This window comes from Callorhinus ursinus, unplaced genomic scaffold, assembly GCF_003265705.2.
Source record: "Callorhinus ursinus isolate GAN/ISIS: 27379988/994484 unplaced genomic scaffold, GSC_fseal_2.0 scaffold4, whole genome shotgun sequence".
Taxonomy (NCBI): domain Eukaryota; kingdom Metazoa; phylum Chordata; class Mammalia; order Carnivora; family Otariidae; genus Callorhinus; species Callorhinus ursinus.
In genome coordinates, this window is record NW_027397066.1 from 43,175,216 (window position 1) to 43,200,974 (window position 25,759).

General features: G+C 41.9%; 1 long non-coding RNA gene across 3 annotated transcripts in view; it reads right to left on the reverse strand.

The window, feature by feature from the left end:
* Positions 1-18,288: 18,288 nt before the first annotated feature.
* The window catches only part of LOC112836071 (uncharacterized), a 28,056-nt gene continuing 20,585 nt past the window's right edge, over positions 18,289-25,759 (reverse strand). For all 3 annotated transcript variants that reach the window (XR_012377715.1, XR_003211374.2, XR_012377716.1), the window contains one exon: positions 18,289-18,548. This is a non-coding gene — a long non-coding RNA (uncharacterized lncRNA). The remainder of the gene's footprint in view (positions 18,549-25,759) is intronic.

Consider the following 25,759-nt stretch of genomic DNA (forward strand, 5'->3'; position numbering starts at 1 on the left):
GTCTATCCAACAAGAAGATCTAACAATTGTAAATATCTATGCCCCGAACATGGGAGCAGCCAATTATATAAGGCAATTAATAACAAAAGCAAAGAAACACATTGACAACAATACAATAATAGTGGGGGACTTTAACACCCCCCTGACTGAAATGGACAGATCATCTAAGCAAAAGATCAACAAGGAAATAAAGACTTTAAATGACACACTGGACCAAATGGACTTCACAGACATATTCAGAACATTCCATCCCAAAGCAACGGAATACACATTCTTCTCTAGTGCCCATGGAACATTCTCCAGAATAGATCACATCCTAGGTCACAAATCAGGGCTCAACCGGTACCAAAAGATTGGGATCATTCCCTGCATATTTTCAGACCACAATGCTTTGAAACTGGAACTCAATCACAAGAGGAAAGTCGGAAAGAACTCAAATACATGGAGGCTAAAGAGCATCCTACTAAAGAATGAATGGGTCAACCAGGAAGTTAAAGAAGAATTAAAAAAATTCATGGAAACCAATGAAAATGAAAACACAACTGTCCAAAATCTTTGGGATGCAGCAAAGGCAGTCCTGAGAGGAAAGTATATAGCAATACAAGCTTTCTCAAGAAACAAGAAAGGTCTCAAATACACAACCTAACCCTACACCTAAAGGAGCTGGAGAAAGAACAGCAAATAAAGCCTAAACCCAGCAGGAGAAGAGAAATCATAAAGATCAGAGCAGAAATCAATGAACTAGAAACCAAAGGACAGTAGAACAGATCAACGAAACTAGGAGCTGGTTCTTTGAAAGAATTAACAAGATTGATAAACCCCTGGCCAGACTTATCAAAAAGAAAAGAGAAATGACCCAAATCAGCAAAATCATGAATGAAAGAGGAGAGATCACAACCAACACCAAAGAAATACAAACAATTATAAGAACATATTATGAGCAACTCTATGCCAGCAAATTAGAGAACCTGGAAGAAATGGGTGCATTCCTAGAGATGTATCAACTACCAAAATTGAACCAGGAAGAAATAGAAAACCTGAACAGACCTATAACCACTAAGGAAATTGAAGCAGTCCTCAAAAATCTCCCAACAAACCAAAGCCCAGGGCCAGATGGCTTCCCAGGGGAATTCTATCAGACATTTAAAGAAGAATTAATACCTATTCTCCTGAAACTGTTCCAAAAAATAGAAATGGAAGGAGAACCTCCAAACTCATTTTATGAGGCCACCATTACCTTGATCGCCAAACCAGACAAAGACCCCATCAAAAAGGAGAATTATAGACCAATATTCTTGACGAACATGGAGGCAAAAATTCTCACCAAAATACTAGCCAATAGGATCCAACAGTACATTAAAAGGATTATTCACCACGACCAAGTGGGATTTAATCCCTGGGCTGCAAGGTTGGTTCAACACCTGCAAATCAATCAACATGATGCAATATATTAACAAAAGAAAGAGCAAGAATCATATGATCCTCTCAATAGATGCAGAAAAAGCATTTGACAAAGTACAGCATCCTTTCTTCATTAAAACTCTTCAGACTATAGGGATAGAGGGTACATACCTCAATATCATAAAAGCCATCTATGAAAAACCTACAGCGAGTATCATTCTCAATGGGGAAAGGCTGAGAGCCTTTCCCCTAAGGTCAGGAACGCGGCAGGGATGTCCACTCTCACCACTGCTATTCAACATAGTATTAGAAGTCCTAGCCACAGCAATCAGACAACAAAAAGAAATCAAAGGCATCCAAATCGGCAAAGAGGAAGTCAAACTCTCACTCTTTGCAGATGATATGATACTGTATGTGGAAAACCCAAAAGACTCCACCCCAAAACTGCTAGAACTCATACAGGAATTCAGTAAAGCAGCAGGATATAAAATCAATGCACAGAAATCAGTGGCATTCCTATACACCAACAACAAGACAGAAGAGAGACAAATCAAGGAATCGATCCCATTTACAATTGCACCCAAAACCATTAGATACCTAGGAATAAATCTAACCAAAGAGGCAAAGGATCTGTACTCAGAAAACTATAAAATACTCATGAAAGAAATTGAAGAAGACACAAAGAAATGGAAAAACGTTCCATGCTCATGGATTGGGAGAATCAACATTGTGAAGATGTCAATGCTACCTAGAGCAATCTACACATTCAATGCAATCCCCATCAAAATACCATCCACTTTTTTCAAAGAAATGGAACAAATAATCCTAAAATTTGTATGGAACCAGAAGAGACCCCGAATAGCCAGAGGAATACTGAAAAAGAAAAGCAAAGCTGGCGGCATCACAATTCCGGACTTCCAGCTCTATTACAAAGCTGTCATCATCAAGACAGTATGGTACTGGCACAAAAACAGACGCATAGATCAATGGAACAGAATCGAGAGCCCAGAAATGGACCCTCAACTCTATGGTCAACTTATTTTTGACAAAGCAGGAAAGAATGTCCAATGGCAAAAAGACAGTCTCTTCAACAAATGGTGTTGGGAAAATTGGACAGCCACATGCAGAAGAATGAAACTGGACCATTTCCTTACACCACACACAAAAATAGACTCCAAATGTTTGAAAGACCTAAACGTGAGACAGGAGTCCATCAAAATCCTAAAGGAGAACACAGGTAGCAACGTCTTCGACCTCAGCCGCAGCAACTTCTTCCTAGAAACATCACCAAAGGCACGGGAAGCCAGGGCAAAAATGAACTATTGGGATTTCATCAAGATAAAAAGCTTTTGCACAGCAAAAGAAACAGTCCACAAAACCAAAAGACAACCGACAGAATGGGAGAAAATATTTGCAAATGACATCTCAGATAAAGGGCTAGTATCCAAAATCTATAAAGAACTTATCAAACTCAACACCCAAAGAACATATAATCCAATCAAGAAATGGGCAGAAGACATGAACAGACATTTTTCCAAAGAAGACATCCAAATGGCCAACAGGCACATGAAAAAGTGCTCAACATCGCTCGCCATCAGGGAAATCCAAATCAAAACCTCAATGAGATACCACCTCACACCCGTCAGAATGGCTAAAATTAACAAGTCAGGGAACGACAGATGTTGGCGGGGATGTGGAGAAAGGGGAACCCTCCTACACTGTTGGTGGGAATGCAAGCTGGTGCAACCCCTCTGGAAAACAGTATGGAGGTTCCTCAGACAGTTGAAATTAGAGCTACCATTCGATCCAGCAATTGCACTACTGGGTATTTATCACAAAGATACAAATGTAGGGACCCGAAGGGGTACGTGCACCCCAATGTTTATAGCAGCAATGTCCACAATAGCCAAACTGTGGAAAAAGCCAAGATGTCCATCGACAGATGAATGGATAAAGAAGATGTTGTATATATACACAATGGAATATTATGCAGCCATCAAAAGGAATGAGATCTTGCCATTTGCAACGACGTGGATGGAAATAGAGGGTGTTAGGCTGAGTGAAATAAGTCAGTCAGAGAAAGACATGTGTCATATGACCTCACTGATATGAGGAATTCTTAATCTCAGGAAACAAACTGAGTGTTACTGGAGTGGTTGGGGGTGGGAGGGATGGGGTGGCTGGGTGATAGACATTGGGGAGGGTATGTGCTACGGTGAGCGCTGTGAATTGTGCAAGACTGTTGAATCACAGATCTGTACTTCTGAAACAAATAACGCAACATATTTTAAGAAAAAAGAAAAAGAAGAAGATAGCAGGAGAGGAAGAATGAAGGGGAGTAAGTCAGAGGGGGAGACGAACCATGAGAGATGATGGACTCTGAAAAACAAACTGAGGGTTCTAGAGGGGAGAAGGGTAGGGGGATGGGTTAGCCTGGTGATGGGTATTAAAGAGGGCACGTACTGAATGGAGCACTGGGTGTTATACACAAACAATGAATCATGGAACACTACATCAAAAACTAATGATGTAATATATGGTGATTAAGATAACAATAAAAAAATTTAAAAAAAGAATAAAAAATTTTTAAAAACTTAAAAAAAAGTGAAAAGACAACTCACAGAATGGGGAAAAATATTGGCAAATCAAATATCTGATGAGGGGCATGTATCTATATATAAAGAGCTCATAGAACTCAATAAGAAGAAGTTAGATAACCCAATTTAAAAATGGGAAAATGAAAAGAATAAATATTTCTCTAAATAAGATAGATATGCAAATGGCCAAAAGCATATGAAGATGTTTGGCATCATTAGTCATCAGGGCAATGCAAATCAAGCCTACAATGTGATATGATTTCACAGCCATTAGGATTGCTAGAATTAAAGTCAGATAATAACAAGTGTTGATGAAAATGTGGAGAAACCAGAACCCTCATACACTGCTAGTGGGAATGTAAAATGGTGCAGCCACTTTGGAAAACAGTCGTATACTTTCCCGAATGGTTAAACATAGACTTACCACAAGACCCAGCAATTCCCACCCCTAGGCATATACATAAGAGAAGCGAAAACAAATGTCCATATAAACTTGTGCACAAATGTCTATAGCCAAAAGGTGGAAACACCCCAAATGTCCAACTGATAAATAAATTTAAAAAACGTGTTTTGCCATCTATACAATGAAATATTATTCGGCCATTAGAAGGAATGGAGACTAACACATGCTACAATATGGATGAACCCCAAAAACATTATGCCAAGTGAAAGAAGCCTGACACAACAGACTGCATATTACATGATTTCATTTAGATGAAATGTCCAAATCTAAAAAGACAGAGCATAGATTAGCAGTTGCTTATGGCTAAAAGGGATGGAAGGATGGGGAAATAATGGTTCAAGTGTACAGGATTTCTTTAAAGGTGACAGAATGCTCTAAAATTAACTGTGCTAATGGTTGCTCATATCAGTGCATATACTAAAAACCATTCTACCATGTTCTTTAAATGGGTGAAATGTATATCTCAATAAACCTTTAAAATGGTTTTAAAGGCAGTTTGAAGGAAAGAGAAAACAAGCAAAGATGTCAAAGTTGTAAGTTAATCCGCAACCGAGGATACAAATGATATTTAGGTACCCAAACTCATAACTTTTCAAAAGTTTAAAAATGAAAGGAGTCCTCTCCAATCCAACTGCCTGGAAGGAGGTAACCCCCATTCCCTTGCCTCATGTTTCCATGTGGGGACTTCTTCCAGTGTAACATTCCTGGCCTCTCTTATCCCCCTCTCCCAACTCAGGAGCAATTTACCTGATTGGTGAATTTGAAAAAAACTGAGCATCCTCTCTAGTGTAGCCCAGCCTGCCCACAGAGGCATGGAGCAAGCTTCTCGTGGCAGACTTTCCCCCTGCAAGGGGTAAAACTACGGCTGGGAGCCAAGTTCATTCAGTTCAGGGGAGAAGATGAGGGCAACCAGATGATGGCATCGTGTGGTGGTTTTAAAACATGTCTGCACGTTCTTCAACATTCTTCCCATCAAGAGGTGGAGTCTATGTCCCCATCTTTTGAACCTAGCTGGGAACTTTGTGACTGCCTTAATAAATAGAAAGCTGCAGAAGGGGAGCAGTGTAATATCTAAGGCTGTCAAAAAAGCCATGTGGCTTTTGTTGATTTCTCTTGAAACAATCACTTGGGGACACTTCTGTCACCATGAAAGAAGCCCAGGTACCCTGAGGTGACCATGTGGTGAGTGTATATGGGAGCAGGGAAGAGATGTTCTTCCAGCCCTAGCTGTTGGAGTCTTTCCAGCCTAGGCGCTAGATATGTGAATGAATGCTCCCACATCCTGCCACCATCTGACCCCAACCACATGAGGTACCCTACTGAAACTCACCAGGCAGAGTCCAGACAGTTCCCACATCATGAGCAAATTAATGACTGCTATTTTAAGTCACTCTTTTGGGGTGATTTATTAAATAGCAAAAAAAAAAAAAACTGGAACACACATATTCTCCATCCCCCTGGAGAATTACATTTACTAGTAATGACATTGGTTCCTCTTTATCTGACCCCTCTTTCTTATTTCTCAGTAAAAGTTGGTTCCAAACTCAGAAGGGTAAATTTTTATTTAGTGGTCCCCTTAGCCTCCAACTTTATCTGCTCAATATAAAAATTTCTCTTGCCCTTTCTCTGTGGGCATGGATGGGCCTTAGGTCTCTCTGCTGGACTCTCTCTAGTGACTGGATATGTCTCTGCAAACATTCAAATTAGCATGGCTCTTCCATAGAATGTTCTTTCTTCAGTTTATTGAAAATCCTTTGAAGCCGCACTGAACAAACCATCTCTACATTCACCTCTTTCAAACCTTTCATGGCAGACATCACATATTTCTTTAGTTGGATACCTCCACTTCCTTCAACTTTACCTCCTCAAACTTGAGTGTGCAACACCTGAGGTCTTCTTACCACATGGATTATTGGGCCCCCTCCCCAGGGTTTCTGATTCAGGAGGCCTGGGGTAGGGTCAGCGAATTTCCTTATTTAACAAGTTCCCAAGTCCTGCTGACCCTGTAATCCAGGGACTGCTCTTTGAGAACAACTGAGCTTGAGAAACCAAATGTATAGGGTGATAGAGTCCTCATACCGGCTGTGCTATCTTCCAATAAAATATAAAGGTAGCGATCCAGAGGGGCACCTGCACCTCAGTGTCCATCGCAGCCATCTCCACAAAAGCTAAGCTGTAGAAAGAGCCCACATGTCCATCGACAGATGAATGGATAAAGAAGATGCAGTATATATATATATATATATATATATATATATACACATATATATACACAATGGAATATTAGTCATCAGAAAGAATGAATACTTAACATTTACATTAACGTGGATGGAACTGGAGGGTATGATGCTGAACAAAATGAGGGAGTCAGAGAAAGACAATTATCATATGGTTTCACTCATGTGGAATATAGGAAACAGCACAGAGGATCATAGGGGAAAGGAGAGAAAACTGAATGGGAAGAAATCAGAGCGGGAGACAATCCATGAGAGACTCTTAACTATAGGAAACAAACAGAGTTGCAGGAGGAGAGGTGGGTGGGGGGATGGGGTAATTCAGTGATGGACATTAAGGAGGGCACGTGTTGAGATGAGTACTGGGGGTTATATGCAACTGATAAATTACTGAACACTACATTGGAAACTAATGATGTACTATAAGTTTGGCTAATTGAATTTAAATTAAAAAATAGCATTTTTTTTTTGGTTCAAAAACTATATAAAGGTCCCCAGTAAAACTAAAGCCCCTGCCTGTACCACACAGTTGCAAGGATCTACGGCAAGAACTCTGCCGTCTGGGGTTATAGAGACGGGAAATATGGCTTGAAGAGATTCATCTGTGGACTTCATCTAAGTGTTAATATCCTCTTTCCAAGTAGCATAAGAATCAAACAGAAGAGGATGGCAGAAGACCGTAGCAGAATCCACTAACCCATTTCCTGTTAATGGCATACTCCTGTGCTTGCTAGAAGCTCTGATAATCCAGAAGTAAAAGCAAAAGAGTAACAGGTACTGCATGCTTTCCTATACATATGGAAGAGGCCACATTCCTGAAAGAGGAGATCTGAGCCTCTTCCTGGGTGGGACCATTATTCAGAGCCTCAGCTGCATTTGCAGAAAGGGGTGACAGATAGCCCTACCTCACAAGTTGCCAGGAGGATTAAATGAATTAATATATGCAAAGCTCTTAGAAACAGACCTGGCATGTATTAATTATTATTGCTGGTATTATTATTTCCTCCTTTTTAAAGATGAGGATTGAGACTTAGGGAATTTGAGATATATACCCTAAAATCTCACAGCTGGAAACTCGGCAATCCTGCCCCTTAGTCAAACAGAGGGATTGGAACAGGGATGTCAAAATAAAATGTGCACATCACAGCGCCGATACCATCACCTTCACCTGTGAAAGGCATTGCTAATGGGTCCCAGCACACTATTCTGCAGAGCCCAGGTAAGGCTGCCGAGCCCTCCTGCAGCCCGTGCTGGGGCTGGTGAGGGCTGCCTAGAAGCCCAGAGACAGACCTGCTTGACCACACCTGCAGTGGGAATATTGAATCTGGGGACACTTGTAGAGTGTTATAAAGTGAAAGGGCCAAACTCAATAGTAGAAATACCTACAGATGGGGAAGAATCCTACCATCTTCCCTCTTGCTCCTTCTGGGTTATGTTTCCCTTACTTGCAGCCTTCCAGATAGGGCAGATAAGTCAAAGAAAAGAAAAGCCATTTCTATCGCCATTCTACCTTTGGTATAGGCCAGTAGTTTCTTCATATTTAAAAAAAAATAACTTTGTATTTCAAAAGGCACGCATCGGTAACTCAATTTTGTCTAAGGCAACCTCACATTAAATGCTTCCTGATCAGCAGCAGGAGCTCCATTAAAACCAAATAAAAAGGGAAACATTTTAAGGATCAAAGCAGATGAAACATTACAGAAATGCCACCATCATATTCAAAGGTCCAGTAATTCTGCAATGCAAATCCCCGATTCTTTACAATGGTGCTAGAAAAATTAATTGTTTAATCACGATGAAGACATGGTTATAAGTAATATTAATTAATATTGCCTTGGGCTGATATTTTATTCTTCTCCCACACTGAGAAGGGGATTATTATGCATAGCAAAAGATAATCTTCAAAGAGATGTTTCGGCGTTCTCCCCACCCCCTCCCTGGCATCATGCACACAGGCACTTTCTCTCACCATTATTCCCTGACTGACTTCACAAGTTCTCATTCTGGTCAAGGCACGCACATACTACTTACTATGTGCCACACACTGTTCCACGCACTTCACATGTATTAACTCATTTATTCCTTACCAGATCCTATAAGATGTTACAGAACAAACCTGGGCACAGAAAGTTCAAGTCACTTGCCTGAGGTCACACAACTAGGACGCGGCACAAGACCAGTAGGGGCAGGTGTGATGACGTAGCCTGGAGAGCGTACGACGTGAAGTGTTCCTGGTGAAGCTCTGCCTTCACCCTGTGTGTGAATTATACCCACTGGCCTACATTATCTCAGGGCACGCTTCGTTAACCCTCCAAGGAAGTCACCAGTACTTCTTTGCATTTTACAGTTAATGAGAATCAAGATGAGAGAGGCAAAGAAACTTGTCATAGCCACACAACTAACAAATAGATGGGGGGATTCTGACCCACTGGGGGACTCCAGAGCACCTCTATGCAGCAGGCTGTATTGGAGAGACTTCTAGCTCTCTTCCTGCTATCCTTTGTCTTGGGCACAATTCCCTGTTTCTAGCTTTCCAAGGGAGGCCTTTCATCACTGCCAGCACCGCTGTTTGGCTATGTGGTTCCTGGGTAAACAGTTTCATTGGAGTATTCCCACATTCCCCTCCTGAGTGCAACATGCAGCGGCTCCCAAGGCAAGTCCAGACACATGAGTGAGTCTGCCTCCCTCTCCAACACCAGGGTAAAAGTCTACATTCAATAGCCTGGACTTAGTCGTGCTCACCGCTGGGCGCTCCTGGGCCCACCACATCAAACCTACCCAAATAGAACCAGTGTGCCGAGAAACAGACAACTTCCTAGCACAGGATTCTTAACCTAAGAGCTTGCATTTCCCTGGCAAAAATGTTCTTGCCTGCACACCAGGAACACTCATCTATGGCAGAGTCTGGACCAGAGAATGAAACCAAGTTTAATTTTAAATAAAAAGTTGAGGGAGAAGATTATAAAACAAAGTGCAACAGAAATGTTAGCTTCTTAAGTCTTTAATGTAGTTAGCGTTTGAGGGACCTAAACTTTCTCTGGAGGTGTTGGGAACCCAAACACCTGGATTCCAGGGGCTTGTGTTAAGGGTTGTCTTAGAGATATTGTCTCTCTGTCTCTCCATCTGTCTCTCCCTGTCTCTCTCTCTCTCTGTGAAGCGGTACATCCCTGTTCGTTTCCTGATGCGGAGCTCCCAGGAGTTGGAAACAAAATGTTTTCGATGGATGCCCTTTATCTTTGGAATCCCTTCCTTCCTGGACTGGCCGAATCTAAATCTCTTGGCCTTCCACAAAGCCTGTTCCAAGGTTTGTCTTTTTAATTGAGCTTCCGCTTAAGAATGCTTAAGACTATTTGCTTACTACTGACAACACAATGAAACTCGGTCATCAAACAGTGCTAGGCCCTCATTTTTTCCAGACTTTTAAAAGCTCCAACTCAGTGTTCACTTAACTAGTAACCATCCTCCCTCTTGTAATTTTCTATTAAGAATTCTTTTCTCAGCCCCTAGAAAAAAAGGCTTTATGGTGTGATTTGCTTTGGACTTAATTTTGATTCTCAGAGGAGTTTTTAACCCATGGTAAGAGGAATGCACAAAGAGAAAGCCTGCAGGGGTGACTTCCAAAGGCCAGGCTAAGTGGAATGTGAGCATCAGATGTGAGTTCCAATCTCCAGAGCCTCCAAAACAAATGATAAGGCATAAGTTAATTTGAAAATGTTTTTATGTTAATGAGTTTAAAGTTTTAGTAAAAAGAGCTATTTTCCCTAAGTTTATCTTGCACTAAATTGCACTAAAAAATGCCATTTTATATATCCAGATTTGAGTAAACAAACTGATCCGACATCATTAAATTTTTAGGAAAAAAGATTATATAAACACAGACTTTCCAAAAGCAACATATTTAGTAACTAGTGAAGTCTATTTTCTCCACTGAAACTCATTTTATTGTGTGTCCCATTTTCCTAGTAAAACCTGAGTGAGGAAATCAGAATGATTGGTATGATAGGAGGAATATGACATTTGGCTGATGTGGCTGACTTTCCTTAACTCTTGGTTTGCACATTTCCATAAGACTCTGTTAGCCAGTGTTGGACCCTGCCTGCAAAACTATCTGTCCCTTTTCCTAAGTACAGTTCATACCCAGGACTGGACTTTGTGTTCCCACCATTGGTCATCACGCTGCTATTTCCCGGCACCTGTCAAAACCCTGAGACAGTTTTTTAAGCTACTAAGGTCACTTGTGGTGATCCAGAGCAGAAGGCAGGAAGACCCATGATGTTTGCCAATCAGAGTATTCTCTGCATCTTGGCTTCTGTGTTCCTGCTTCCTGCCTGCTCACCCTTGAAGGAGTCCCGGTGGAACCATGAGCTGGGGGATACAGCTTCTACAGCTCAGATGCTATCCAGACTCCAGGTCTTGGATTTTCACTGACCTCTGGGCCCCTCGCTGGCTGACTTCCCCTGCCCGCCCTCACATCCAGGTGTTTGAAATGACAAGTTACTATTTATTTAGCTCCCTTTCCTACTTTCAACAGAAACCAGTGGCTAAAGATGTGCCAGGTGGTGCTGTTGATAAACAAGTTCTAATACAAGATTTCCTCCTGGAACTCCGGCTTCTTTTTTTTTCTGGGTGATGACCGAGGTGGGAGGAAACTTGGCTCTGCCTTCTAGACATTTTTCCTTTGAGAGCTCATCTCCATGCCGCATAGAGTGATGGGAGAAAGAGAATAATAAGCTGGCTGTGCAGGAGTCCCTGAGGCTATTTCATTCACCCTTACCTCACCCAACTTACTGAATTCCCGAGGCCAAGCCACCTCGCCCCGCCCCGCCCCCGAGTGCCAGGTGCATGGGCACTTAGGACAGTGCCCATATGACTCTGGGTTTCCCCTAGCAAGCCCCTTCATCCACCACAGCCCTACAAAATCTATCCCTTAGATCTCTTGCACATTCCATCAGGGTATTTCTTATCTCTGTTCCTGGACATAGGAAGTGCTCAGTAGATATTTTGAAAGTTGAATTAACTCTACTCATTGTTTTCCAGTTTTACTAATAGTCCTTTATTCCAGAATTAACACATCAATCCAGTAACTGACTTCCTTGTTTCTGAATTCCATGAGAGATAGTAGAATACACTGGAGCCTGAAGTTTTCATGGAGATCAGCTTTGCCACTTATAGTCTACAGCTTTGGCTAGTTTCTTCATTGATGCAGGAAGCACCGACGAGTGATTATGGGTCAAGGACTATGCAAGACACAAAAGATGGAGACATGAAATGCACAGTGCTTGCCTGCAGCCTGCAAGGCTCCCACAGCTTAATGGGGGACAGCCAGGGAACGCTTCCCAGAAGAACTCACACTTGGGCTAGGTCTGGAATTATAACTTAGCCATTCAGAGAAGGAGAAGAAGGGTACTTCTGGCACAGAGAACAGAATATATATTGTCAAAACAGGCCAGTTTGAAAAAAGCTGGAGCAAAGGTTCTTGTGGAAGAATGGAAGGAGATAATACTGGAAGGTGAGGCAAGGGGCCTGCATTCGATAATGAGGTATCTGATTTTTACCCTGAAGATGGTAGGAAGCAAATGAAAGATTTAAAAACGAGAATAGCCTGATTATGGGGCCCCTGGGTATTACAGTCAGTTAAACATCTGACTTTTGGTTTCAGCTCAAGTCGTGATCTCAGGGTCGTGAGATTGAGCCTCATGACTGAGCTGGACTTGGACCCACCCATCCCCTCCCGTGACGGCTCTGCACTCAGCACAGAGTCTGCTTGGGACTCTCTCTCCCTCTGCCCCTCCCCCCTCTCTAAAATAAATAAATAGATCTTTTAAAAAAAGAAAAGAAAAATTATGTTTAAAATAAATAAAATAAAATAAAATAAAAACAGGAGTATCCTGATCAGACAGGCATTTTAGAATGCTCACTCTGACTAAGGAGGAGAAAACAGTAAAGGGAGTTAAAATTCATTCATTCAACAAATATTTAGGCATCTTCCCTGTTCCTGGTGCATGTTTGGCAGGCAGGGCTCCTGTCAGCTGGAGCTTGAAACCTAGCTTAGAGACAAGAGGAGAACTTGGAGGCCGATATAGGGCAGTGGGAATGAAGAGAAGGATGTTGATTTGAGAAATATTTAGGAGGTATAATTAACAGGACTCAGTGACAGGTTAGCAGGGTGAGGAGAGGGGAAGAGAGAGGAAGGGATCTTGGATGACTTCCAGGTTTTTCTCTTGGGCAGTTGGGTATCCAATGCTGACATTCATATAGTGTTTCTTAATGGAGGTACTAGTGGCATTTTGCACAGGACAAACCTTTCTATGTGGGACTCTTTTGTGCATTTTAAAAATGTTTGGCATCTTTGGCCCCAATCCACTAAATTCCAGGAGCATTTCCTAGCCATTATGACATCCAAAAAGTGACCCTCCTACCACATTTCCAAATACCTCTTGAGAGCCAGAATACAGAAGGAAAAATGGATTGGAGTTGCAGAGGAGAAATGAGACCAGTTTGGGGGCATACTCAACTTGAGGAACTAATCAAAGTCTTCCATGTCTGCATCCACCTGTGTGCCACCACCCCCATCACCTGCAGAACAAAGGCAAGTGGAAATGCCAGTGTCTCACTGTGGGAACACCTGTGCTGCTCTCACCGGCAAACCACAGATGGGTTCACCTGCCCAGAAACTGCAGAATTCAACTTCTCCAATTAAAACACATTTTTTTCGAAGTACTTCATTACAGTTTTTCTTCCTACTATTTTCATCTCCACATTTCCTACCTCCTGGAAGTATCAACATCCCTTTGCCAAAACTCAAAAGAGCTGTGGTTCAGCGTAAGCTCAGACATACTGAGGGGGGTGTAAAGTCACCCTCATCTTTCTCAACTCCCCATCCTCACTTGGTTCCACAGCTCAGCTCAGTTCACCTTGGGCTTCTTTTCTGATGGATGACCCATTAAAGTACCCTTCCGTCCCCTCTCACTCTTTCCCTTTGATATGATCTGATATTCCCCCATGGCTCTGGTATCAAAGCTGTAAGTATAATGTGTTCCTGCTTCCTACTCCAATTCCTATAGGATGCACCCATTTACTGATGAAACCAGGATCATGAAAGCAGTTGCCTAGGGAATATGTATGTGTTAGATAAGATGATCCAAGGCCAGAACTTTGGTGAATACCAACAGGGAGCAGAGGCAGAGGTACCCCGAGGGGATCCAAGAAGTAGCAGGCATAGACCAGTAGAAGCCACAAAGGAAAATAAATATCTCACAAAGGAAGGACTGATCAAGTATTAAAAATGAAGGGAGGTCAAGTACAATGAAAACTAAAGATGAGTATTCCAAGCACAGCAACTAGGAGGAAACTCGCGTCTTTGGTTTATCAATCAGGATAGGCTAGGTTATGTTGCATTAACAAATGGCCCCCACTTCTCAATGGTTTGCGGGATCAGAGCAAAGATTTCTTGCTCTGATTACATGCCCACTGTGGTTTGTGGCTACAGATCTGTTCAGATCCTCTTCACTCTAGGACCTGGGCCGACAAGGTAGCCTCTACTGAGAGGAAAAACAGCAATGGATCTTCTGCTTAGAAGTAGTGAAGGTCACTTTCATTCACATTTATTGGCCAAAGAAAGTCATATAACCAAACTTGATGTCAATGGCACAAGTATAATCAGAAAGTTGTCTGGTAGGGCGGACCTGATAAAGAGAAGCTACACGGGGAATGACAAAATACAGTTTTGAACAATAACATAGTCTACCACACTTGACAAAGCAGTTTCCCCCAACCCTCATTTTTCCTTCTGTAAAATGATGAAGATGATTATGTTACCATCCCCATCAGGGTTGTGAGGTATAAATGACATGATGTATGTGAAAAATTACTATAGAAGATGATTTTATCTCTTATTTACCCAATGCACAGCTATTTTTACTATTATGATGATTATTAATATTCTCTCTATATATGTCATTCCTATATTCAAGAACCATTGCTCCCTCTATAACATTCAAATCAGGACCTCAAGCCCCCCTCCAACAGGCTTGTTTGGCATTCATTTCCTATCATCCCTCTTCACTCCTGCAAAGCTACTCACAGTATTATCTCTGTCTCAAGTGTCTTTCTCTCTTTTCTCCCAACTCATATCTCTCAGCTCTATGTGAGCTCACCACAAAGTTATCTTGGTCTGAACCAACTCAAACGTAACAACTCCTCCACAGTATGTCCTGTCTTATTTGATCCCAAAACAATGTGGTGCATAAGTGTCCGGCAGGAGTTTCAAATGTGTCTGTGTGTATCAAGTTTATGAGAAGCCTAAGAATGAGGGAGTCAGGTTATAGAATATGGGATTTGTGCTGGCTATTCTCCATGTGCCTCTCTGAACCCCTTCTCCACCATTCCTTGCCTGGTTCTGTGCCCCAGGAGATTGCTGTCCACAGATGGCAAAACTCAGGGTCACTTGCCATCCAGCTGCTGGTTGGTTTGGCCAATAGGAGGCACCAATATGGAGACTGGAAGGTAGAAGAGAGGTGGGTGTTTTGCTCTGCATCCTCCCCTGGCCTGCTCTGGTCCTGGCAGTGGCCAGGTCCTGTGGCTACAGCTGCTGTCAAGCACTTCTCTTCTCTGCCGCTCAAGCTCCAACAGCACCATTCCTGTTTCCTGCCCCTTTATATTATGAAGGCCATGTTCTGGTCTTTTTTATTGCAAATTCCATAATTAGAACCCGCAGGAAAAGTGACAACCCCCTCCACTCTTACCCATACACATATATTTTAAAGTATTTTATTGGTCACCTTTTGTCTACACTTCCGTCTGGGTCTTTATACTCTGCTTTAAGTAAGGTCAAGTCTGCTAGCTGTTCAGGAGTCTAACATGTGGCCCTTTCAATGGCTAAATGAAACCCCTGACTTTGAGAGGACAGATGCCCTGACTGGAGTGATAGCTCATCTGGTTTGGATAATTTGACGCCCTAAAAAATCATTAGCCTGACTCAAACTATATAAAATTGCATTCCTATAATGCCCGTGTGGAATACTTAGTGATTCAAGTGGAGTTATCTAGCCTACAAGTTTCCAGATAAAAAATGGAAAACAATATGCATGGTGACCATACCTGAATTACCATATTTAAGTTCTTAAAAAAAATTGAACAAAGTATGTAAAAGTCCCACAGAAATGACGGGTTTGGAAGACCTTAGAGGTCACCTTAATTTTCTCATGCTCCTAAATTCCATTTTGTAAAAAGGTAGGACATTAATTAATCAATATGTGGTAATAGAAGTTACCTAGGGCCTTGCCACTCAGAGTGACCTAAGGACAAGCAACGTCAACATCACCCAGGAGCTTGTCAGAAATGCAGAATCTCAACCCCCACCCCAGACCTCCTGGGTCAAAATCTGCATATTTAGCAGGGTTCCAGAAGTTCCTTTGCACACTGAAATTGGAGAAGCACTAAACTAAGAGAATCCACAAACTATCTGTACTGAAGGGCCAGTTGTTGTCTACTCAGGGTTCTTCAGAGAAACAGGACCAGTAGAGGGTGTGTGTATGCATGTGCACATGTGTGTGCATGTGTGTATGTGTGTGTAAAGAGACTTATAGGGAATCGGCTCACACAATTATGGAGGCAGGCAACGGTGAGTTAATAAGAAAAGACCCATAGTTTAGTTCCAGTCCAGGAGCCCATGGCTGAGTTCCAGTCCAAGTCTGAGGGCCTGAGAAACAGGAGATCTAGTGGTATAGTTACCATCCAAAGGTTGGCAGGCTTGAGACCCAACATTTCAGTCCAAGTCCAAAGTAGGAAAAAAAATCCAAATGTCCCATGTCAAATGCAATCAGGCAGAAAAAATTCTCTCTTACCTGGGGGAGGGTCAGCTTTTTTGGTCTATTCATGCCTTCAACTGATTGGATGAGGCCCACCACATTAAGGAGAGCAATCTGCTTTATTCAGTCTACTGATTTAAATGTTAATCTTGTCCAAAAACACCCTCACACACACACACACCCAGAATGATGTCTGATCAAATATTTGGTCACCTTATGGCCCAGTCAAGTTGACACATAAAATTAACCATTACAATGTTTAACCACTATCCCATCCTACCTCCCTTCCCTACCCTTTTCATGAACTATTAATTGCAGGTTATACAGAACTTGCTGGCCCAGGCTTGCACACAATCTTATTTTACATTAAAATAATATGCTAGCCCAAAGTTTTTGAGACCTCTGAAATTGAGCCAAGTTTTCTGCCACTTTGTAACAAGGAACACTTTTCCTCCAACATCCAAGAACATGTTCATCATTTCCAGCTGAGACCTCACCAGAAGTACCTTTCACATTCACATCTGCAGCAACATTCTGTAGGACAGCATATGCATTCTCTAAGATGATAAAAGCTTTCTCGGCAGTCTCCCCACTTCTTTCTGAGTCTTCAACAAAATTGTCTTTCATGTCTGTATTTCTATCAATCAAGACAATCTAGGTTCTTTCTATCACATATCTTAAAATTCTTCTAACCTCTGCTGTAACCCAATTCCAAAGCCACATCTACATTTTTAGGCATTTATTACATCACCATCCCACATTCACTACCAAAATCTGTATCAGTCAGGGTTCTCCAGGGATTTATTTTAAGGAATTGGGGGGCTGGTACATCCAAAACCCACAGGGCTGGCCAGCAGGCTAGAAGCCCAAGTGGGAGTTGGTGCTGCTTTCTTGGCCTGAGTCCAAAATATGCAGGGCAGACGAGCAGGCTGGGAACTCAGGCAGGAGTTAAGACTGCAGTCTTGTGCAGAATTTCTTCTCTGCTCTTAAGGCCTTCGACTGGTTGGGTGAGACCCACCCATGTTATCAATTATGATCACCTTTACTTAAAGTCAGTTGATTGCATATGTTAACCACACCTCCAAATTAACTTCATACCTAGATTGGTGTTTGATTATGTAACTGGGTACAATACCCTAGCCAAGCTGACATATAAAACTAACCATTGAGACTGCCCACCACTACCTTAACCCTTCTGATCCTCCTAATTTGCTTACCTTGATCTTCTTTATTTCTTTATTTTTTTTGCCATAGAGCTTAACATCTTCTAACATTTTATATAATTTACTTATTTATTATGTTATTTATTGTGTGCCTCTCTCCCTTGAACTTACAAAGGGAAAGGAATCTTTTCTGTTTTGTTCACTGATACTGTCCAAAGACCTAGAACAGTGTCTGGCACTCAAAAAATAAATATTGAATGAATGAATCCAGATTTTGCCACTTACCAGAAAGTAATGACCAATGGATAAATTATTTAACTTCAGTGATCAATTAAAAACAAATGAACAAATAAGAATTTTTCTCTTAAGATTGTCATAGGACAAAGCAAGATAATGTTTATAAAGTGTCAGTAAATGGTATTGATGATTGTCATCTCCTCAGTTGTTCATTCAGCAAAAGCTTACAAAGTACCTGCTGTGTGTTGGATACTGGGCACCAAGGATACCACAGAATGTAACGAAGTCTTGGAACTTACTGTGTTGTGTGAAAAGAAGACCATAAAAATATTCCCTGTCTTAGAGAGGAAGTTTCTACATTTTTATTACAACTCATGGCTCTACTACAGGGTCAGCACCATGGGCAGTCAGGGGTTCTTTCACAGAGGATTGGACATAATTGCCTCAAGGACGTGGATGTCTACTTCAAACCTGAGCTCCTCTTCAACTGTCAAATCCTTTGCCACATAGGCCTCTGGGCAGTAGGAAAAACACTTGCGCCTCGTGATTGGATGACAAATCTTACAAACATGGAAGGTCAGGGTAATTAGCATCACATCTGAAGCCTCCTCTTCTTCATTCAGGGTAAGTTATTTCATGTGTGACTGAAAGAAAAGGAGGAAAAATCATTGAGGTGGGATCGGGGAAAGCTTTCCATGCCAGTCTGCGTCTGAACAGTGCTAGTTCTTTGATAATTACTGCTCTACTGATGATAATAATGATCATAAACTTTGGGGCGAACAGCCTTGTCATGACTTTTCTGACCCTCCAAACCTAGAGGCAGATTCAGGTGTTTGGGTGTGGGGATATGGGTGAACCCCGAGGAACTGCTGAGGACAAGGCATCCCCAGAGCAGTAGAGCTCAACATTGGCTGCACTTTGAATCATCTGGAGAGCTTTTAAAATTCCCAGTGTCCAGGCTGCAATTAAGTCAGATTCTCTGGAGGTGGGATCCAGGCATCAGTACTTTTTAAAGCTTTCCAGGGATTCCAAAACGTGGTTGAGATTCAGAACTATGCCCTTAAAGGCTTTAGATCCCTCTTAGACCAGTGCTTCTAAAACTTTAACGTGCCTGTGTCACCTGGGGATCTTGCTAATGGTGCACACTCTGACTCAGTAGCTCTGGTGCTGAGATTCTGCATTTCTAAGAAGCTTCCAAGTAGATGCTGAGGCTGCTAGTCAGCAAGGGCATTTTCAGTAGCAAGAGCCTAGTCATTTCTGATCCAAAATAGACCCTGGGGGGTTGGGGTAGTTCTGAAACTAACATAGGAGTTAGTATTGACTCTATAGAGAGTGTGGAATGGCACCAAAATCATAAAGAAATGGGTTTATCCAAAAGCCTTCTTAAACCATACCCCCGGACCTGCAGTATGCAAGCTAGCATAGTGCTAAAGTGGACATAGTGGTGTTCCAAGAAGGTGGCTCCCAGAGTTAAATTGCTCGCATTCAAACCCTGGTTCTACCCATCTCCAGCTGTGTGGTCTTTAGTAAGTCACTTAATCCTTTTTATGCCTCGGTTTCTCCATCTGTAAAATGGGGATGTTAGCAAAACCTACCTCGTAGTCTTGTTATAAACATTCAACTAGTTACTATCAATAAAACCCCTAGGGGCACCTGGGAGGCTCAGTTGGTTAAGCGACTGCCTTCGGCTCAGGTCATGATCCTGGAGTCCCAGGATCAAGTCCCACATCGGGCTCCCTGCTCAGCAGGGAGTCTGCTTCTCCCTCTGACCCTCTTCCTTCTCGTGCTCTCTATCTCTCATTCTCTCTCTCTCAAATAAATAAATAAATAAAATCTTAAAAAAAAAACCCTTAGAATGTGGCTGGAAAATAGTAAGTTCTCATTAATTGTTAGCTATTGTAATTATTAGAATGGAGAGATGTAGGGTTTTGAGTCAAGAAAGTCATGGGTTCAAATCCTAGCTTAGCCACATAAAAACTATGTGACACTAAGCAAGGCATTTAGTCCCTCTATGTCTTGATTTTGTCATCTGTATATCACAGCAATGATTCCTTCTCTATAGACTTGTTGAAAGGGTCCAAATAATATGTGTAAAGCACATGGCATATAACAGGTGCTATGATCTGAATGTTTGTGTCTGTCCAAAAGTCATACGTTGAAATCCTAACCCTCAATGTGATGGTCCTGGTGGGTGATTAAGTCATGAGGGTGGAGCCATCCATCATGGGTGGGATTAGTGCCTTTATAAAAGAGACCCCACTGAAATCCTCGGCCCCTTCCACCGTGTGAGGATACAACAAGTGGGTCTGCAACCCTGATCTCCAACTTCCAGCTTCCAGAACTGTGAGAAACAAATTTCTGTTTACAAGCCCCTAGTCTGTGGCTTTAAGCAGACTAAGACAGTAGGCATCAATGAGTGGTAGTTGCTGCTGAAGGGTCAAGTCCAGATTTGACTGCAGGAGTAAGGGGCTCACTAGCTGTGTGACTAGAAGCAGGTTGCTACCTCTCTGAGTCCCCATTTCTGCATCCATAATAGGCGGATGACAGCAGTGAGGTTGGGAGGAGAAATGAGTACACATGAACATGCTTAATAAATTGGAAAGCTCAAAAATACAAATATAAGTTTTTCATATTATGAAGGGATCCCTCCCCCACCCGCATAGTAAAAGGAAAATGAGACTGGCTGTGGGACACCAAAAACTTTCCCAAAGACCTCTTTCAGTAAAGTGGGAAGTTGACCCAGGTAACAACTCACTTGCCCCTCCAGCCTGATCGCACTGTGAAAGAAACGTCACCACTCATTACAAAAATCTCTTTTGCCTTGTTGATGGGACAGTTTCTCTATGACAAGGCTTCGCTCCCACACTACTCTCTTTCCTTTTACAGATTTTGGTGGTACCCCTTAGCCAAAGGACCTCCAAACACATCCCGATAAGTCCATTAAATGGCGGGAGCAGAAGGGTGGTGTATGTGTTTAATGGGTATCTAAAAGCAAACTGGATAATGCCCCAGAGGGGGCAAGGTGGCACTCAGCAGTGCCAGGCCACTCATCTCGGCTAATAAAACCTCTCTCAGTATCCATCCCATGTGCCCAACTTTAAGTGCCATCTGGCACCCACATCTTGCGATTTGCTGCTTCTGTTTGTGATCCAGACAGCTACAGCTCACTTCCATGTGGCAACGTAAGTGTATTGACATTTATCATCGGATTCCACTTTCCAGAACAGAGAGAGATGGGCCTGGCAGGCACAGAGGGCGTACATCTCTGTGGTATCACACCCAACAGCTGACATTGGGGATTACTTATCTATTCTGTCACCCTTTGGCACGGACACCTCTACTCAGTGTGAATGACAATCACTGGCTTGTGCTTCAAATAAGGAGAGAAGAGAGTGTCTCCAAAATCTCCATGCTCCACACAAGCTCCTCTCTCTAGGACAGGATTACACAACTTTTGCAGATGCAACTCACATTTCAAAAAAAACCCACAAACATGTATATATATACATAACGTGTGTGTGTACATATATATGTGTGTATATATATATATATATACATATATATATACATATGTTTCTGTAAAAAATACTGTGGCATTATTTGAGCATGTATCTGTGCATGTGTCAGCATATTCACATACGCGTGTCTCTGTGGATAAACAGCATACAAAAATGCAGGTTATTTTCCCACAAACTGTGTCCTAATGCTGCATTAAGCAACAGATTCAGTTTTTCATTACTAGGACTCAGACTTTTGTTCCCCAATCCTTAATGAAGGGCTAAAAATCTGCTTGAAAGCCAAAACACTTTTGCCCCTCTGCTTAAAGTCTTTGTAGTCCCATTAACAAGAGTCTTAAATGAGCTCCAAGCACAGAGAAAGCATGACTCCACTTTTAAAGCCCCTGAAAATACTATGTCAACCAGAAAGTTCCCCCAAATTGCCTCATTTATTCAGGTGTTACCGATTCTTCTTAGTCTTTTTTTTTTTTTTTTTAACCACAGCCATTGTTTTAAAGGTGAGCTCATAACCAGAACAATGCATCTTACATAACTGGGGCTGTCAGAGAAGGAACCTGTCACCCGTGTTATCAGGAGCTCTTGTTTACGGTGACCTCACAGTCAATGAACCGGCCTCAGAACCAGCCAGTGAGTCACGTTGCAGGAAGATGACGACAGCCATGATATTTTGAATCCTCTAGAGAGGAGACGAAGAGGAAACTTTGGTGCATGAATGAGATTTTACTACAGAGAGAGAAAAGAAAAAGAGACTACCAGGAAAGAAGAGTGGATTTGCATCTCTCTTATGCCTTCTATGTCACCACGAACCATGCAGCTGCTCAATCAGTATTATCCAAGTTGAATTGAAAGATCTTTATCAGCCTGAACAAAGACAAAGATAGAACTCAAATTTCTATTAAGGATGTACATTTGCAAGGAAAGGATAAGAAGGCAGAAAAATCTTGTCCAAATATACTTGACTTTGGATCGACCTTTCTGTCCACAGATATTGAGGATGAGCTGGCAAGAATGTTCCCTGAAACAGGAAGACAAAGGATCGTAGAAACTAAGAGCTGGAAGGAAGACAGATGAGGTGCCTTGAGCCGAGGGATAGAAGTAACTCCCAAGGACAAGACAAATGGCCCCCAGGCCAGGACTTTTTGACTTGAAACCATTTTGGCCTCCGTATGTTATTAGTGGTCCAGGTCTTCCCGTGACTTAAAAATGGTGGCCCAAAACTTCTTGCCAGAGATTATTAATCAGTCCACTTAAGAAAAAAAGCCAAATGAAAGCAGTCTCCTTCTTACATGGAAACAGAAATCAAGGATAAGAAAAAAATCTCAAGAAGTCATCGAAGGCAAAGATTTTTTAATGCTAACAGTAAGAGAAATGATGTCAGAAAACAGGCATTATCATATCCTGCTGAGAGGAGAGTAAACTGATAAATACTTCTGGAGGACAGCTTGGTAATATTGTACTAAAAGCCTTAAAATTTTGTATACCCTTTGACCCATTTAAGGTATAATTGACCCAATTATAAGATCTTATTCATAGGAAATAAATCATCATGGCTTTGTGCAAAGATATAACTAAAATGTCATTCATTCTGCTGTTATATAGTGAAAAAATTGAAACAATTTAAATTTTCTATAACAGGAATTGGATGAATGATTATTACATATATGAACTGAAATCCTATACAGTCATTAAGTTGATGTGTAAGAATATTATTTAGCAGGGAAACCGCCAATGCTATATCATTCAATTTAAAAAAGTTATAAAACTACGTATCAGTATGATCCCATTTTTGTATAATGTGTGCATAGAAATATACATACCTGAATATTGAGGGTAACTATCTCTAGTTGGAGGGATAATGTATGACTGTCATTTTCTTCTTTATATCTATTTTTAATTTCTAAGTTTTCTACAATAAACATGTGTTGTTTTAATTATGTTTAAAATGAGTATTTTTAAAGTCATCTATTCCTAAAATCTTTGTAGGTGATTGCCCAGTTCTTTGGGGTGGGGATGGGGGTTGGGGGGAGCAGAATAAGCAGAGATTAAAGTCACCTTTTGAAAATTATTATTGGTGCCATTTTACCAACAGATGAAGCAAGGAAACAAAGTCCTTGATCTGAGCTAGGAAGATACAGAACTAGTACTGCTCTGAGCAGTTCTGCACCTCCAGGAATTTCTCCAAGATCTTTTGTGGCTGGTCTCTCTGCCCAACACCCCCTTGTACAAGATGGCATCCAAGTGCAGCTTCATATTCTTATGGAGGAGCCTCTGCTTCACAGAGAGTTGTCTCTATACTTAGTGGCCTCTGTGGAGATGTCCTTGGTCCCAGCGTGTCACTGGATGTCAGGCACAGGTACCCCCCTGGTTTTTTTGGGTGTCATGCCTTGACATGGACTCCAGTAAAGAAATCTCTGTATTCTGCAGGCTCTTCACACTGACCCAGGCCTTTCTCTTACACCCATCTCTCAGGCTTCTCAGTTCCTTAATGGGCTTAAAGCTATACCAGGACCTTCTGCATATTGTGCATGAGAGGAAATGGGGTACTGTCTTTGGTCTTTCTGCAGTGTCCTTTTTCCCTCTTGCTGCTGCTTCTAGACAATTCTCCTCTTTTCCTGATCACAAACTCCCATGCCCACTTGGTTTTAAATCTTATGTCATTAGATCACATCACTTACTACTCCTCCTTGTCATGTCCATGAACAAACCCCAGGTCATACCCTTCATTCCCTGAAGACCTCGGAGCCTGGTTCACAGTCAGTTTTCCCAGCACTACTCTGGGCATTATAATTTGTGGGTTTAACATTCAGGGAGATGGACCTTCCTCCATCTTGGTTTCTCAATTTGTGGACCTCTTCTCCTCCCATGATATGGTCCCCCACCTACTTTATCTGCTCACTCCCGTGATCATACCCTAGACCTTGTCACTCCAATAATTGAAATTTTCCATTTTCCCTAGTTCCTGTTGTTTCACTTCAAGTCTTCCACTCTCCTATTATCACCTCCCATCTTTCTAGATTTTTTTCTCTAGTACTTCCCCAAATCCTCTAACCCACAGGGATCCCAAATACTTTGATCCTACCCCATTTTCACTGTCCTTGACCCCTGCCATGTCCTCACTTCCCTACTAACCCAGCTTGAATTCCATAATCAATTATTGTAGTCACTTCCTTGCATAGATGCTCAGTCCCTCACCTCTCTCTTATTTCATTTTACTAAATTGACAAAACTACAACCATGCTTAGATCCAATTCTCTGCCCATTCTGTGCCTGCACCCATTGACTGTGGCCAGAGAAAACCACAGTGTCTGTTGAATGATTTCGTTTTAAATTCATGATCGCTAATATCAATTGATCACTTTCACTGATCACTCTTTCCTTAAGCCTCCTTCCTTGTCCTCATTCTCATCTGATGACCCTACTTCCTATTTCACTGAGCAAATAGAAGCAACCAGAAGAGAACTTCCACCACCACACCTACCAGCCTGCTAGCATCTGTGTGCATGTATCTCTCTACTCTCTGGTTGCTGTGGATGAACAGTCCATGCTCCCAGATAAGGCTAACACCTCCAGTTGAGCACTAGATCCCAACTCTCTTATTAACCCAAGTTCATAGAGCTACAGCAGCTCTCCCTTCTCTTACCTGGATTATTATTTTTCTATTAACTTTACCCACCAACATATAAATCTTATTATTTCTTCCATATAAAACATCCCTTGATCCCATTTCCCCTATAGCTGCCACCTCATTTCTCTTTTCCCTTTTCACAAACTCCTTGAAAAATTTGTCTGTCTTCACTGTCTCCAACAACCCCTCTCTCCATCCCCTGAACCCATTCAAGGCTTTTGCCTATTAAAATCCTATTAAGAGATCTCTACTTTACCAAGTCTGGTTGTCAATTCTCAGCCCCCATCATAGCTGCCCTTTCAGCAAATTGGCCAAGGTGACTACTTCCTTATCCTGAAACACTCCCTTTATCTGCCTTCCAGTATACCACATTCTCCTGATTTTTCTCCTACTCATTTGCTGTTCTTTCTCAGCATCCTTTGCTGGTTCCTCCTCATCTCCTGACCAAGACCTCATAACGCTGGGCTTTTTCTCCTCTACCATTCACACTCACTTTCTTGGTGGTCTCATTTAATCTCATGGTTTTAATACCATCGCTATGCTTGATACCTCCAAATTTATATCTCCATCCCTGACTTCTTCCCTGAACTCCAGACTCATAGATCTGTCTACCTACTCAACATCTTTCCTGGGGTGTCTAACTTAACATATCGAAAAGCAAGTTCCTGTTCTTAGCTGCCAAATCTACTTCTCAGCCTTCACATCAAATAAT